Here is a 15,918-nt window from a genome sequence, read left to right as displayed (position 1 = left end):
CTAGCCTTGGGGAATTAAAAATTAAAAATGATGATCTATCTCAACTGAGTCAGAGTGACAGTCTTCAAGAAACTTGACAACAGATGTTCAAGTATATGTGGAGAATAAGGAACCTTTACGCTATGTTTGGGAACATGTAATGTGGAAGTCTGCTTGGATATTTCTCAAAAAATTAAAACATAGAATTACCATACAAACCAGATATGTCATTCTTGGACATATATACAGATACTTGTGTTTCCTACTGTAAAGATATTTGTACATCTAAGTTTATTACTGCTTTATTTACTATAGCAAAGAATTGGAATCAACCCTTTTTTCCATCAAAACGGAATGGATACTAATGTGTGTGTGTGTGTTTAATAAAATGCTCTTAGCTCTAAAAAAACATAGTTTAAAATTGTCCAAGCCAACTGATATTAAATGTATATTATGTAAGTTCACACAATTTCACAACGAAAGCAATTGCATGCTCTCATATGCAGAATCTAACCAATACTCTATGCATGAAGATAAACAGATGCAAATGTGAGTAGAGTATAACATGAAGGAAAGGACTGAACTGAATGAAGCTAATGGACAAAGGTTATGAAAGAGGAAATAAAGCAGTTTGTTTTTCTAGTTCTGCCAAGGATATCTTGGTTAATAGTGATAGATGAGTAAATGAAATATAATTGATAATGAAAAAGTAAAACTGAATATGAATCTCCACATATTCCATTCCAAAGTAAAAATCATATGTTCATTCCCCACGTTATTGGAGAGAGAGAAAAAGAAGAAAAAAGAGAGAAAAGGCAGAGGAAGTGATTCTATCATGGAAGTATTTTGGGGTATACATGATAGTAGAGCCTTTCAATTTAAAATATTTCAAGGTTGACAGAGAAACTGACACTAATAAGGCTAAATTTCAGGACAGAGAAAAATGTTAAAACATCTATAATTTGTTAAATTGCTTTAGCATATTCTTTTGATTTTTTTTTTAACTCAAAAACTGCCTACTGTGTCTGTAACTTTGAAAGGCTACTTTCTACATTTTGAGCCAGGTAAGTATCAGGGCATATATAAATGGCATTTTCTCTAAAAATTATTTTTATTTAAATTATGTATTTCTATCTTAGCATCTGTTAACTAAAAACAGATCCAAATAAATTGGATGGCGATTAATTATCAATAGACAAGAAGCAATGGATATAAATATTAGAAAAGAGGGAGGGATAAGCATAACTGACGGAGCATCACTTACCATTTTATCTCCATCTGTCCCTCACCCTCAAAATACTCTCAGATAGTAACCACAGTCTGTATACTTATTGAAGCATGGGATTCTAGTTCAGGTTTTACTGTTTCATATGTCTAATGAACTGACCTCAAATATGCATAATGATCACCTCATAAGAAAAAAAACTTCCTTATAAATTTTTACAAGTGTTTATTTTAGTGGTATTTCAATACTTTTTATCATGAATGAAACTGTATCCATCTAATAAATAGGTCCATCCAAATAAACCAAAGTCTCGTTTAGGTCATAGTCATTAAAAATTATTTAAAATTTATGAACTTTAGTTCACTGTGACCCCAGAACTGTGTCACTCTGGTATCATATTGAGCCTCGTGAGTAATGGCTCCATCAGCTCCTAAAGCTTCAAAAGGCCTGTCATCATGAAATAAAAGAGTGTTTGCTTTTCTGTGTTTCTGTAGACATAGAGTCTTCATTAAATATTCATATATATATATGAGTATCAAGTAGTTGAATAAAATCAAATACAAAAAAGCATTAGTGAGTGAGTGTACTCTAATAAAGTAATCATTGTTGAAGAAAAACACAGTCCATGCTTAATTCTTTTTTTTATTAATTACAGTTTATTCACTTTGTATCCCACCTGTAGCACCCTCCCTATCCTCTCCCAATCCTACACTCCCTCCCTCTTCTTATCCTATGCCCTTCCCCCAGTCCAATGATAGGGGAGGTCCTCCTCCCCTTCAATCTGACCATAGTCTATCAGGTCTCATCAGGACTGGCTTCTTTGCATTCCTCTGTGGACTGGTAAGGATTTAATCCCCTCAGATGGAGGTTGGAGGTGATTAAAGAGCCAACCCATGAGTTCAGGTCAGAGATGTCCCCTGGTCCTGTTATTGGGGAACCCTCTTGGATACTGAGCTGCCTTAGGCTACTTCTGTGCAGGGGTTCTAAGTTATCTCCATGCATGGTCCTTGTTTGGAATCTCAGTCTCAGAAAAGACACCTGTGCCCACATATTTTGGCTCTGTTGCTCTCCTGTGGAGCTCCTGTTCCCTAGAGGTCTTTCTATCTCCTCCTTCTTCCTAATATTCCCTGCACTCTGCCCAAAGTTTGGCTATGCATCTCAACATTGTTTTGATACCCTGCTGGGTGGAGTCTTTCAGAGGCCCTCTATGGTAGGCTCCTGTCCTGTTCCCTGTTTTCTCCTTCTGATGTCCATATCATTTACCTTTCTGAATGAAGATTGAGCATCTTACTCAGGGTCCTCCTTCTTCCTTAGCTTCCTTAGGTATACAGATTTTAGTATGATTATCCTATACTATATGTCTAATATCCACTTATAAGTGAATATGTACCATATGTGTCTTTCTGCTTCTGGGATACCTCACTCAGGATGATCTTTTCTAGATCCCCCATTTGCCTGCAAATTTCATGATTTCCTTGTTTTCAATTGCTGAGTAGTATTCTATTGTGTAAAAGTACCATAATTTCTGTACCCATTCCTCAGGGACATTTAGGTTGTTTCCAGATTCTGGCTGTTACAAATAAAGCTGCTATGAACATGGCTGAACAAATGTCCTTGTTATATACTTGAGCATCTTTTTGATATATGCCTTGGAGTGGTATAGCTGGGTCTTGAGGTAGCACTATTCTTATTTGTCTGAGAAAGTGCCAGATTGATTTCCAAAGTGGTTGTATAAGTTTACATTCCTACCAGCAATGGGGTAGGGTTCCTCTTTCTCTACAACCTCTCCAGCATGCTTAATTCTGAACATGACAGATAATTACTGAACATTCACAGATACAGAGTTGGTTCAACCATCCTGAAGGAAATATTAACTTTAATACTTATAATATTGTGTGGTTTGGCCTGAGTAAGAGGGGGATCTTATTTGACTTGAATTCTGACTTCCTTGTCTATAAAGAAAATAATTCAGAAATATTTACTAAAATTCTAAAACTAACAGGCCAGAAGAGTAAGCTTTCAGCATTAAAAGCTAATTTTAAAATTAAGTCACTTTCCTATATGCCACCAATAAACAAGTAGAAACTAAAATTATGAACATATTCTGCATTTATTTGCCCAGAAAGAAAATGTTAGCTATAATTCTAATGTATAAGACTTTTCTGAGGAAGATAAGTTTGAATGAAAAAAATCAAAGCACTAAATAAAAAAAATATTCAATATTCATAGATTTGAAGTCTCAATGATTTTAAATTTTCGGCACTCCCCAACTTCATATGAAGTTTCAATATGATTCATTTCGAATCACTATCAAGCCACCCAAAAACTCTATCAGCAAACTGATTCTAAAATTTATGTGAACAAAAGAGTGAAATAGCCAGCACAACTTTGAAGGAAGTAATAAAGTTAAAATTCTGATGTCTTCCAACTTCTAGACTTACCATAAAGGGACAAGCAAGAGAAAAACTCAGTGTTCATAACAACTTTAAGCAAGAAGATTGATGGAGGATAAATAAAACCCAGAGGTGGAATCATAATAAATAAAACTAATCTTAGCAAAGGAACAAAGACAATACAATGGATGAAAGATTGTCATTTCAACAAATGATACTGGAGCAATGGCACACCCACCTGAAGGGGGAAATGAAGATACAGATATACATCATACAAATTAGCATAAAATGGGTCACATCCCATATCTTAAATGATAACAATCCTAGACAATAACAAAGGCACAAAGGAAGAATATAGTCGACCTTGAGTTTTGGAGATAATTTTTTGACATGGCATTAAATGTACAATGCAAGGAGGGGATTTAAAAAATGTTAGTCTTCCATGAATAAAAATTGTCCTTTCTCTCTTTCCATTCTTCTGTGTGTGCTAATATTTTAAGACTCTCTATGGCTATGTGTCAATCTATATTTAATTTTTTTTCATAATGATCTCCAATTTTGCTTCAAAATTTATAGTAATTGAAATCTCAGGTAAAAAACGTTATAAGGGACAAGGTTATCTAATTATAATTATGAGGTAAAGAAGTCACAGGTCAGCAAGCGAAGAGATATTAACCCCTTATCAGATGTATAGTTGGCAGATGTTTTCCCCTGTTCCGAAGATTATATATTCATAATGTTATGCCTTGGTTACACAGAAGAATTTTTTTATTTTTAATTATTTTTATTTTTATTAATTACAGTTTATTCACTTTGTACCCCTCTGTACCTCCCCCCTACCAATCCCACCCTCCTTCTTCCCCACCCCTGTCCCTCTCTCAGTCCACTGAAAAGGGAGGTCCTCCTCCCCTTCCCTCTGATCCTAGTCTATCAGGTCTCATCAGGAGTGGCTGCATTCTCTTATTCTATGGCCTGGTAAGGCTGCCTCTCCCCCCCCCCCCCCCAGCGGAAGGTGATCAAAGGTCAGGCCAATCAGTTTGTGTCAGAAACATTCCCTGTCCCATTACTATGGAGGCCACTTGGATACTGAACTGCCATAGGCTACCTCTGTGCAGGGTTCCTGGTTGTCTCCATGAATGGTCCTTGGCTGTAGAATCAGTTTCAGAAAAGACCCCTGTGCCCAGAATTTTACTGTCCTTGTGGAGCTTCAGGTCTTACTATCTCCTACTTCTTTCATAAGATTCCCTGTACTCTGTCCAAAGCTTGGCTATGAATCTCAACATCTGCCTCAATACCTTGCAGGGTAGAGCCTTTCAGAGACCCTCTGTAGTAGGCTGTTGTCCTGTTCACTGTTTTCTCCCTCCTCCAATGTCCATCCTGTTTGCCTTTCTGAATGGGTCCTGAGCATCTTAGCCAGAGTCATCCTTCTTGATTAGCTTCCTTAGGTGTACAGATTTTAGTATGTTTATTCTATATTATATGTCCAGTATCCACTTATGAGTGAGTATATACCCTGTATGTCTTTCTGCTTCTGGGATACCTCACTCAGGATGATCTTTTCCAGTTACCACCATTTACCTGGAAATTTCATTACTTCCTTGTTTTTAATTGCTGAGTAACATTCCATTCTGTCAATGTACCACAATTTCTGTATTCATTCCTCAACTGAGGGGCATCTGGGTTGTTTCCAGCTTCTGGTTATTACAAATAAAACTACTACAAACATGGTTGAGCAATTGTCCTTGTGGTATACTTAACAGTCTTTTGGATATATGCCTAGCAGTGGTATAGCTGGATCTTGAGGAAATGTTATTCTTAATTGTCTTAGAAAGCACCAGATTGATTTCCAAAGTGGCTGTACAAGTTTACATTCCCACCAGCAATGGAGAATGTGTCCCCTTTCTCCACATCCTCTCCAGGATGTGTTGTCACTTGAGTTTTTGATCTTATCCATCCTGATGGGTGTAAGGTGAAATCTCTGGGTCATTTTGATTTGCATTTCCCTGATGACTAAGGACGATGAACATTTTTTTAATGTTTCTCTGCCATTTGATATTACTTTATTGAGAATTTTCTGTTTAGCTCTGTACCCCATTTTTTTATTTTTATTAATTATACTTTATTCACTTTGTATCTCCCTTAAGCCCTTCCCCCTTCCCTCCAGATCCCACCCTCCCACCCCCTTCTTCACCCATGCCCCTCCCCAAGTCCACTGATAGAGGAGGTCCTCCTCTTCTTCCTTCTGATCTTAGTCTATCAGATCTCATCAGGAGTGGCTGCACTGTCATCTTCTGTGGCCTGGTAAGGCTGCTCCCCCCTCAGGGGGTGGTGATCAAAGAGCAGGCCAATCAGATTATGTCTGAGGCAGATTTTTTTTAATTGGATTAACTGATTTGTTGCTGTTTAACTTCTTGACTTCTTTGTATATTCTGGATATTAGCCCTCTGTCAGATATAGGGTTGGTGAAGATCCTTTCCCAATCTGTAGGCAGTCATTTTGGTCTGACAACAGTGTCCTTTGCTTTACAGAAGCTTTTCAGTTTCATGAGGTCCCATTTATGGATTATTGCTCTTAGAGCCTGTGCTGTTGGTGTTCTGTTCAAGAAGTTGTCTCCTTTGCCAATGAGTTCAAGGCTTTCCCCACTTTTTCTTCTAACAGTTTTAGTGTGTCTGATTTCATATTTAGATCTTTGATCCACTTGGACTTGAGTTTTGTGCAGGGTGATAAGTATGGATCTATTTGCATTTTTCTACATGTAGACATCCAGCTAGACCAGCACCATTTATTGAAGATGCTATGTTTTTTCCATTGAATGTTTTTGACATCTTTGTAAAAAATCAGGTGTCCAGGGGTGTGTGGATTTATTTCAGGGTCTTCTATTCCATTCCATGGATCCACAAGTCGGTATCTATGCTAGTACTATGCTCAAACTTTTAATGAGTTTGCTCTGCTCCAGGTCTTCTGAGGCTTTAGACCTTATCTAAATACAAAAAAAAAAGAAAAAGGAAAAATGTATTGTCCAACATCAAGATAACATTTTTCTATATTTTCTTCTAGTAGCTTCCTGCTGTGTGTCTTATATTATAGCTTTTAATATCTTTTTAGTTGATTTTGATTACTGCTGGAAAACGAACATACTGTTTGTTTGCTTGCTTGCTTGTTTGCTTGCTTGCTTATTGTATGCAGGAGTCCAGTTTTCAAATATTTACCCTAAGAACTTGATGTTAAGTGAAAGAAACCAGATACAGATAGGTAAATAGCCAGTCTTCCTCCATAATAATATTGAAGCAAAAGTATTCTCATATAAGTAGTAATTAAAAACATATGGCTGTAACACATTTGAATAATGGAAGAAAGAGCTATAACAATGCTTATGAAGTAGAGGAGGATGGTAGTGACGATAAAGCAATGCTAGATGAGGGCTTCCTGGACTCACAAGGAAACTGTTTGTCTAATCTACGGGATGCATTCCCCTAACCGTTTTAAGATGGGTACTAGCACTCATCACTATTGGAAGAATTGAGTATATGCACACGACCACTGCAAAGACTATATGGAACAGGAAGTACATGAGATCAGTTATGGCAGATTGTAGTGAAAGTCTCTATACCATTTTCCCAGTGGACTTTCTAATCCATGGATCTTTTTATTCTTGTTGTTTCAGAGAGAAATGACTGATACATGAAAAGCCAGAGGCATGGAAATTCTTTCAATGTAGAAAAGAAATATCTTTACATTTCAGTAACCACTGTGACATTAGATTTTCTCCTTTTCATTATTTATTTATTAGAATCTATATGTTTAATTCACCCAGGCTCAGGCAAACATAACTGTGAAAAACTGTATATGGAGTTTGCTTTCATGAAGCTTAAAAATTAATGAAATTATAATGATTCAGCATTAACTTCATCTTTTGTAAAGTCAAGAATGTTTTGAATGGGGTCATACCTAGGTAGAATTAGGAGGTCTCTAAAGAGAAATGTGATACAACATCTGCTAAAGATATGTTAGAATGATTTATACTTGTGTGAAGAAGACATAATTAAATAAAATATACCGGTGAACATATGATGCATGCCTTCTGGGCTTTTCGTTTGTTTGAGAAATCCATGCATGCATACTGCATATTTGGTTAAGCCCATCAACCATTTCCTCCTCTCTGATTAATTTCCATCATTATATCCTCCAAATTCCACATGTTCCTTCTCTTTTTTCATTGAGTCTACTTTATACAGCCAGTATGTGCATGAGCTAGGCCACCAACTGGGGAATGGGTGGCCTTTTGGATGTTGCATCTTTAAAGAAATCTGAGTCTTCCTCTTCCAGTAGCTATCAACTTTCAATAGTTCCTTAGTTATGGGTCAGACTTTGTACCTAACTCTCTTTTCTGCACTGGAATTTTGTCTGGCTTGAGCTTGTCCAGGTCTTCTGCATGTTGTCATACTGCTGTAAGTTCTTATTTGCAACTGCCTTGTGTCTAAGAAACAATTTTCTAGTAGTCATCTTCCACTCCTGGCTTTTACACTGTTTCTTACCCCTCTTTGAGAATGATCCCTGAGCCTTATGACGAGTGATGTAGACACCCCATTTAGGAATGAGTCCTCTGTATGTTGTCCAGTTGTGAGCCCTTGTGTTTATCACCATTTACTACATGAGGAAACTTAAGAGGTAAGGGCTGAGATATGAACTAATCTGTGGGTATGATATTCTCTTTAGGAGTCGGTGAAATACTAGGTCCATTTAGGAGAATAATGGTAGATTGAATTTCAGTATTAATTTAGAGTAGAAGCTTAAGAACACAAATTTAATCCACCTGGATACCAAGATCTTTTGAAAGAATAAAGTCCTAGCATAATGCTGACTCTGCTCACAATCTGCCTTCCCGCCTTCCCGGATTCCGGGTACGTGACTCTGCTCACAATCTGCCTTCCTGCCTTCCCTGTTCTGGGTACGTGACTTAACTACGGCTTTGTTCAAACCACCCAATCAGACCCCTGTAACTATGCTTCTCGCTTCTGTAACCGCGCTTCCTGCTCCCGAGCCCTATAAAAACCTGTCACCCCAACCGAGAGGCGCGCAAGTCTTCCGAGAGACTTTGTAGCCCCGGGTACCCGTGTACTCAATAAAGCCTCTTGCTGGTTGCATCCGAACAACTGGACTCATTGATCTTTGGTTACGGGGTCTCCCTGATGGAAGACAACCTGCGGGGGTCTTGCATTTTCAGGAGGAAAGATGCTATCCAGCCACAGGATCAAACTGTCTTCCCAATTCCTCAGTGTCTGTTACTGACTTAACAGTACTATTAATGAAGGAGTGACAGAATCAGTATTCTAATTTTACTGAAAGTGAGGCATACATGATCTGAGGGAGAAAGGGCTTGCAACAAGAAATCCCAGCAAAAATGGGGTTGCAGCTGTCTAGAAATAGGAGCTTTATGGGTGAGCAAGCTTAATGAACTTGTGCAGGCACATATGAACATATTACAGTTGTATGTCAACTTAAGTTTGGAAGGCAGATGTCGAGCACTCTCCTGCCTCATTCACATAAAATGACTTGTGTGAATTACACTGGGCTGAGTGTGCATCTGGTCCTAGCTGCATTGTTTTCTCTCCCTCTGGAGCACAGTGATTATTTTGATGATGAACCAAGCTGATTTCAAGTGAATTGATCTTCAGATTTCCCAAATTGTTCCTAAGCTCAAGAGCGTCCAACTATAGCTTGCTATGAAGTTTGTAGGCTTGTATCTGCAATTCAGATGTGATCAAATACACATCAAATAAGGAAATACTGGATAAAACTATTAAGTGATGATGTAAAGAAGTAAAACAGAGATTATTACAGTTCACAAAGAGTCCTTTCGTCAGATTACCTCTAACTGTATCCTTGACTCTTTGCAACTACATAGGATAACAATATTTTGTTTTACTCACCTTTCTAGCTATTTTTTTTTCCATTGGCTTCAGACAATGTGTCCTGTTAATTGTTAAGCAATTAACTTCAATGTTCATACTGACTGAATTTATTCTGGAAATAGTGTTGAAGTTTCATATACTATTAAGCTTATAATTAGACTAATTATTGAGAACCAATATGAGAACCAATAAAATTTATATTGTTTTGGATCATTTGCATTGTTCTATACACACAAACACGCACACAGTTGCATTGTTCTACATACACACACAAAATCTTCAAACAAGGATCAGCTCTCCTGATGTTCAGATGGTATACTTAAAAGTTAATGAAAATAAATAATCATCTCATTGCACTGACAAATCCAAAAATTTACATCAATGTTCTCATTCTTAAGACTTCCAGCAGTACAAAGAACTACATACACCAGGAAGGAGTTTAATGCTTATTTAAGGAGTTATATTAATTTTGTTTCTTATATAACATGGACATAACAGAATCTGACTTTATTTTAAAACCTAAAATAAATATCAAATTTTATTAATACTATAACTGTTATATGTTGAGAGACCAAAAGATTAAAAATCAGTGGCTATTATTTTAAAGTTTAAAGCACAAGCCTGAACTAAGGCTAGCTGGGTGGAGATATGTCCAGCCTTAATGCCCTGAGGGGAAGAACTAGTCTTACTGCATTCTTTTCCTGCCTGCTAGAGATAAAGTTGCTAAGAAACTGGCCCATCCCCCTAGGGCGGGACACCAGATCATTAATGGTTTGGGGACCTTCCTATAGCCAATCAATTCAAAATGCAACATATCTTTTGCGTTTCGACCATAGATGCTTGCCAGGTAGGAATCCCCCCTGCTTTGGGCACGCTGGGAGGGACGGGAATCATTAAATCACCCAGCTAACCTGAGCAGGGGGCTCTCCCTGCTTTGAAGGTGGGGGGTATGAGCCCAATCTGCAGCTTGTAATAATTTGTAATAAAAAGATCCTCATGTGATTTGCAACGCACTCCACTTCTGGTGGTGGTCTTTTGGGGGTATCGCGATTCGGGCATAACAATGTCAATTTCTTGACTAGAAGTATTCCATAGGATACACAGTCTAACCCCTTAAGTTTATAACTGGGAAGTCTCCTACCAATAAACTTTAGACAATAGGGTGTTCTTCCATGGTTAAAACAGAAACTAATAAGCCAAGTGGTTGTCGTTTTTTCTTCTTGCTGTGGTGGCTACTCATTCCCTGGTGCTGTAAGTTCTGTGTCTGCTGTTAAAAAACAATGAAGACCCTGACTTGAATAATTTCACTGAATTGAACTAGTATGCCTTATCATAACATATTTTATATATATATATTAGTATGTAATTTTGAACAGTTTGTGTCTTTAATATAACTTTTAATTAACGAAGTCATATTTCTTTCATTAACACATGTTTGATTAAACTATGACCTTCGAGAAATGTGTCTCTGTTGGAACCTGTCAAAGAAAGGCTCAACATTCTTTCAACAAAGCAAATAGCTCAAAAGCAATTTACACTATTAAAAAGAATCTTCTTAGGGTGCATTGTTCCACTCTAATGGCTGTGAGTAGCAATATGTTATGGAATTTTAATGGTAGGATTATAACACCCGTTTCTAAAATGAATCATGGTTATTACCATTTAAGGTATGGCATGAATTGTGGTGGTAATTGCTTAGAGACTTTCATAAAACAATAATACCTGTACATCATTTTCTAGAGCATACCATTAACTTAATAAGCTGGAGAGCTGTTATCACAAACTTAAGACAAAAGATGGGATGAAAGAGAAAGATTGCTGCAATGATAAAGACCTACCATTTGCTCTAAGTAAAATCTAAACTAGTTTGAAAATAAAGCATTAAAGGGGTACTTTTCAATTTCAAATTCAGAACCTTCAAGGTATTTCTATTTGCATCTGTGTGGGTTTTAGTGTAGAAAGGATGTCTGAAATTGCTGAGGCTAATGGGCTTTGAATGGTTTTAGCTATAGAATTCTTGTTAACAAATTAGTCACAGTTGTAATATAAAAAAATTAACATGGATCTTTTTGTGACTGAACTAAGGGCTTTTGCCTTACTGTATCCTGTTTTGTTGTGTTTGGTTGTTCTCTCTTGGAGGCCTGCTCTTTTCTAAAGGGGGACTGGCTTTTGGGGAGAGGGAAAGTGGGCAGGTGTACGGAGGAGTGGAGGAAGAGTAAACTGTGGTTGGGGTGTATTGTATTCTTAGAGAAGAATCTATTTTCAATTTTAAACATAAGAATAAAAGTTTCAAAACTTGGAATCCATCCCACCTCTTCTTTTTAGTTAGCTATTGACTGACTAAATAAAATGGAATGAACTAATAGTAAGAAGAAGCTATGTTATATAAATGCAGGCTTATTGGGAGCAGCAAGGGAGTGAGCAGGAGGGGAAGGGTAGTGCATGCTGGAGGGTGGAAGGGAGAGAGAGGGGAAGCGGTGAAAGGGGGAGAGAGGATTGAAAGGTTCTGGATTATATAGAGAAGGGCCTCTGGAAGAGAAGCCCTGCCCCTAGGTAGAGGGCCCTATATGGCTGCCATGAACCGGAGCAAGTAGGGACTTCAGGAGTTATGTTCAAATCACCAAAGAACAGTATATTGATACTAGTAAAACTAATAAAAAGTGATATGAATTTTTCAATACCTAAAACTTAATTAAAGGAAAATCTGGGACAGGAAGGCAGGCTTCTCAAACACTACTGAGAGAATATTCCATTTTGTCAGCTATTGTTAGTCTCTTAGGATTTCTTCTGTCTCCTCAGCATTATCCCTGAACCTGAAGACTTCTTTTTCTACTGATATTTGAAAGCTCAATTATCTTTTTGCTAAAGGAATGAATTACAGACATCCTTAAAATCTGCCAGTACATTTGATAATAATTAGAAAAATCACTGGAAGAGAGTTATTTTTTTTTTAAATAAAGTAAGGCAAGGAAATGTATTATCTCAGATACAAATGACAACTTTGAAAGTTTGTAAGCTAAAATTTTATACAGGGCAATAATTACTTAATGAACTGAAATTATGTTAACTGTGAATTTATGCCAAATTTCATTTGTAAAATTAATTCGCTGCTTGCTGTATTAGTCTTTCAGATTTTTACTGATAAATTGCCTCATATGGAGCTTAGTGGCTCACAGCCATTATAGAGATGTAAGAGGGTTGATGTGGGTCTCTTTAAGTTATTAGTTGGCATGTCTCCTAGATCAGAGTGAACTGAGGCTCATTCGTCTCTTGATAGACAGAAGCAAAGGAGGTAACCAAATAGCACTAACCCTTCTAAAGACGCATCATCCCAGCATTCCATCAGACCAAGGCCAAAGCCAAGAACAAAGACTAAAGTGAGTGTTTAGTGAGAAGATTTGCTGCTCACTTAGAACATGATTTCATCAACAGCTGGTTCAGAGACTGAGAGAGGAACCTGGGACAATTTCTTCATTTGTCAGTTTCTTCTTGTGTCTTATGCATGGTGCTGAGGATATGATAGTTAGAAAACACTGCATAGTTGATCATGGAATTTATTTTTTAGCCAAGACTAAATGAATTGTTCATATAGGTAAAGAAGTGATTTCTAAATATGAAATATACTTAGGTGCCTGTAGCAATGTAGTGTCTTACTGAAACATGAAACAGAAGTTCCATGTTGTTGTAATATTCAAATTAAGGTGTGGGCTATGAGCAGGAACTACCAAAATTTACAAGAGAACGAGGTAAAACAGAGAAACCTTAAACAGAGAGAACTTAACTGATCAATTAACTTAGAAAAACTTAAAATCTTAGAATCATCTTAAGGAGTCCCTCAGGTTGCAAACAAGCACATGTAATCTTTGATGAAAAGCATCTGGTAAAAAGGAGAGCGAGGAGGTGTGCAGAGGACAGTCACCTATAACTGCATTACGCAGTCTTCAGGCTAACATGGGCACAGTCACCATAATCAGTGTTCAGAAGATGTTTCCAAACTATCTTAGGATTACAGACTGCATACTGTTCACTTAATTGCTGAAAAGAATCAGGAGGCAGCTATGTGCCTATGTTCATGCCTGTCAGCTCACTGCCAGATCCTTCAATTTATAATGGAGTATTTTCCCAGCAGGTTGAAGCTCTGTCGGAGATTATTCTGCTCCCTGAGTAGCCCACTGTTATGGAGGAATGAAAAGCATCCAAAAGGAAGTCAGTATTATTATTACTTTTTTAAGTTATCAAAAAACTGTGTTTAATTAACTGGCAGCAAAGAAAGTTGGTTAAAGAAAGGAAGGCAAATTTTGTCTTGTGGGAATAAGAAGCCAAAGGGATCCACAATCATCTGGCATCTACTTGATGTTGTATCTATGGTTAGAAATAATTAGTTCCAAATATGAAATATATTTAGAATTCTGGGTCAATGTATTATCTTACTGAGACATGGGACAGAAGCTCTATTTTGTTACAATATTCAAGTGACCCTGCAGTTTATAAGCACGAACTTCTGAGATTAAGAAGAGAAAGAAGTGAAATTCTCCAGAGAAACCTTAGAGAGAGCTTAACAGATCAATTAGCTAATAAAATAGTAAAAACCTATCCAAGAATTATGATAGGAACTTCAGAGATCTTCTGTATCCTTCATTTAAGATCCTGATAAACTGTGATCACAGTGCAACAACTGTGCAGTCATCCACATAGGTTCCTTTGTGTGCACATGCCAATCAAATCTGGGATGCTTGGAGAGTCTAGTGCTCTTAATTCTTCTGCTTCATTTTTGTCAGTTTCAGCGATTACACAATAAGTTATACTTGGATTGCACTTGGAATGCAGACAGTTTAACACTGACTGCACTAAGAGCAATTCAACTTTAATGGAAAACTTGACTTAGTTAATTACCAAGGAGAATGTGGTAAGGTGGATCCTGTTGTCTATTACACAAAAGAATAAGCAGAAAGAATGTTTGGGAACTTTTGCTTCCTTCAGGACCCTGGGAATTTTTTTAAGGCTTTAATCTATCTTTTTCTTTAAGTCATCTCTGAAGATAACCACTATTTTTTAAATTTATTTTTTTATTGCAATTTATTCACTTTGTATCAGAGCTGTAGCCACCTCCCTCATCCCCTTCAATCCTGCCCTCCCTCCCTCTTCTCTTTCCTTGCTCCTCCCACAGTCAACTGATAGGGGAGGTCCTCCTTCCCTTCCATCTGACCCTAGTTTATCAGGTCTTATCAGGACTGTCTGCATTGTCTTCCTCTGGCCTGGTAAGGCTGCCCACTGAACCTCTTAGGCAGAAGTGATCAAAGAGCCAGCCACTGAGTTCATGTTGGAGACAGGCCCTGTTCACCTTACTAAGAAGCCCATTTGGAGACTGAACTGCCATGGGCTATATCTGTACAAAGGTTCTAGGTTATATCCATGCATGGTCCTTGTTTGGAGTATCAGTCGCAGAAAAGACCCCTGTGCCCAGACTTTTTGGTTCTGTTGCTCTCCTTGTGGAACTCCTGTTCCCTCCAGGTCTTTCTATCTCCCCCTTCTTTCATAAGATCCCCTGCACTCTGCTCAAAGTTTGGCTATGAGTCTCAGCATCTGCTTCTATACCCTGCTGGGTAGTCTTTCAGAGGCTCTCTGTGGTAGGCTCCTGTCCTGTTCCCTGTTTCTCCCTCTTCTGCTGTCCATCCCATTTGCCTTTCTTAATGAGGATTGATTATCTTACCCAGGGTCTTTCTTCTTGCTTAGCTTCTTTAGGTGTACATATTTTAGCATTATTTTTATAGTCACATATTTGATTGTTTTCTTTTGGTTCCCAGTGTTCGTGCTGTACACCTATTTCTTCTCACAGTGCAGTCTTTACAGCACCTCCCAGGAAGTCCCTGAGCTTTCAACCTGCTGCTGTGTAATAGGACATTGTTGGTTAAAAGTGTTTTAATCCTCATCCTCCCACCTTCCTGCTTTTTTTTTTTCCTGCCTTTTTTTTCCCCCTGACATTTTCTTTTCACTGGTTATTAAATTCCCATCATCTATTTTCTTTTGCTTTTATCTATCTATCTATCTATCTATCTATCTATCTATCTATCTATCTATTTATTTATTTATTTATTTATTTATTCATGTCCAGAGGTGGTGCTTCTTAGAAAATACCATGTTAAATACACACCTGAGATCTTTGGTTTAAAATTATGGTTTGAAATACCCTAATTAGAAGCTAGAGAGATAACAAACTGCAGAGGACCCCAGTTTGATTATCAGCACCCATATCTGCTGGTTCAGTCACTTGTAACTCCAGCTTCACGGCCACATACTCATATGCAAACACTTAAGTATTGAAACATAAATATGCACATAATGAAATGCTTTTATTAATAAAAATGCCCCATGTAGCATGATAGCTATCTTTGTTAATGATTTAAGTGTT

The 15,918-nt window shown here is 37.5% G+C and overlaps 1 pseudogene; it reads right to left on the bottom strand.

Annotated features, from left to right (window-relative positions):
* Positions 1-13,786: 13,786 nt before the first annotated feature.
* On the bottom strand, positions 13,787-14,535 carry LOC110542139 (rRNA-processing protein FCF1 homolog; annotated as a pseudogene).
* Between the last annotated feature and the right edge of the window lie 1,383 nt (positions 14,536-15,918).

Source organism: Meriones unguiculatus, chromosome 8 (genome assembly GCF_030254825.1).
Source record: "Meriones unguiculatus strain TT.TT164.6M chromosome 8, Bangor_MerUng_6.1, whole genome shotgun sequence".
NCBI classification, from domain to species: Eukaryota; Metazoa; Chordata; class Mammalia; order Rodentia; family Muridae; genus Meriones; species Meriones unguiculatus.
This window is presented reverse-complemented; position numbering and strand designations above follow the sequence as displayed.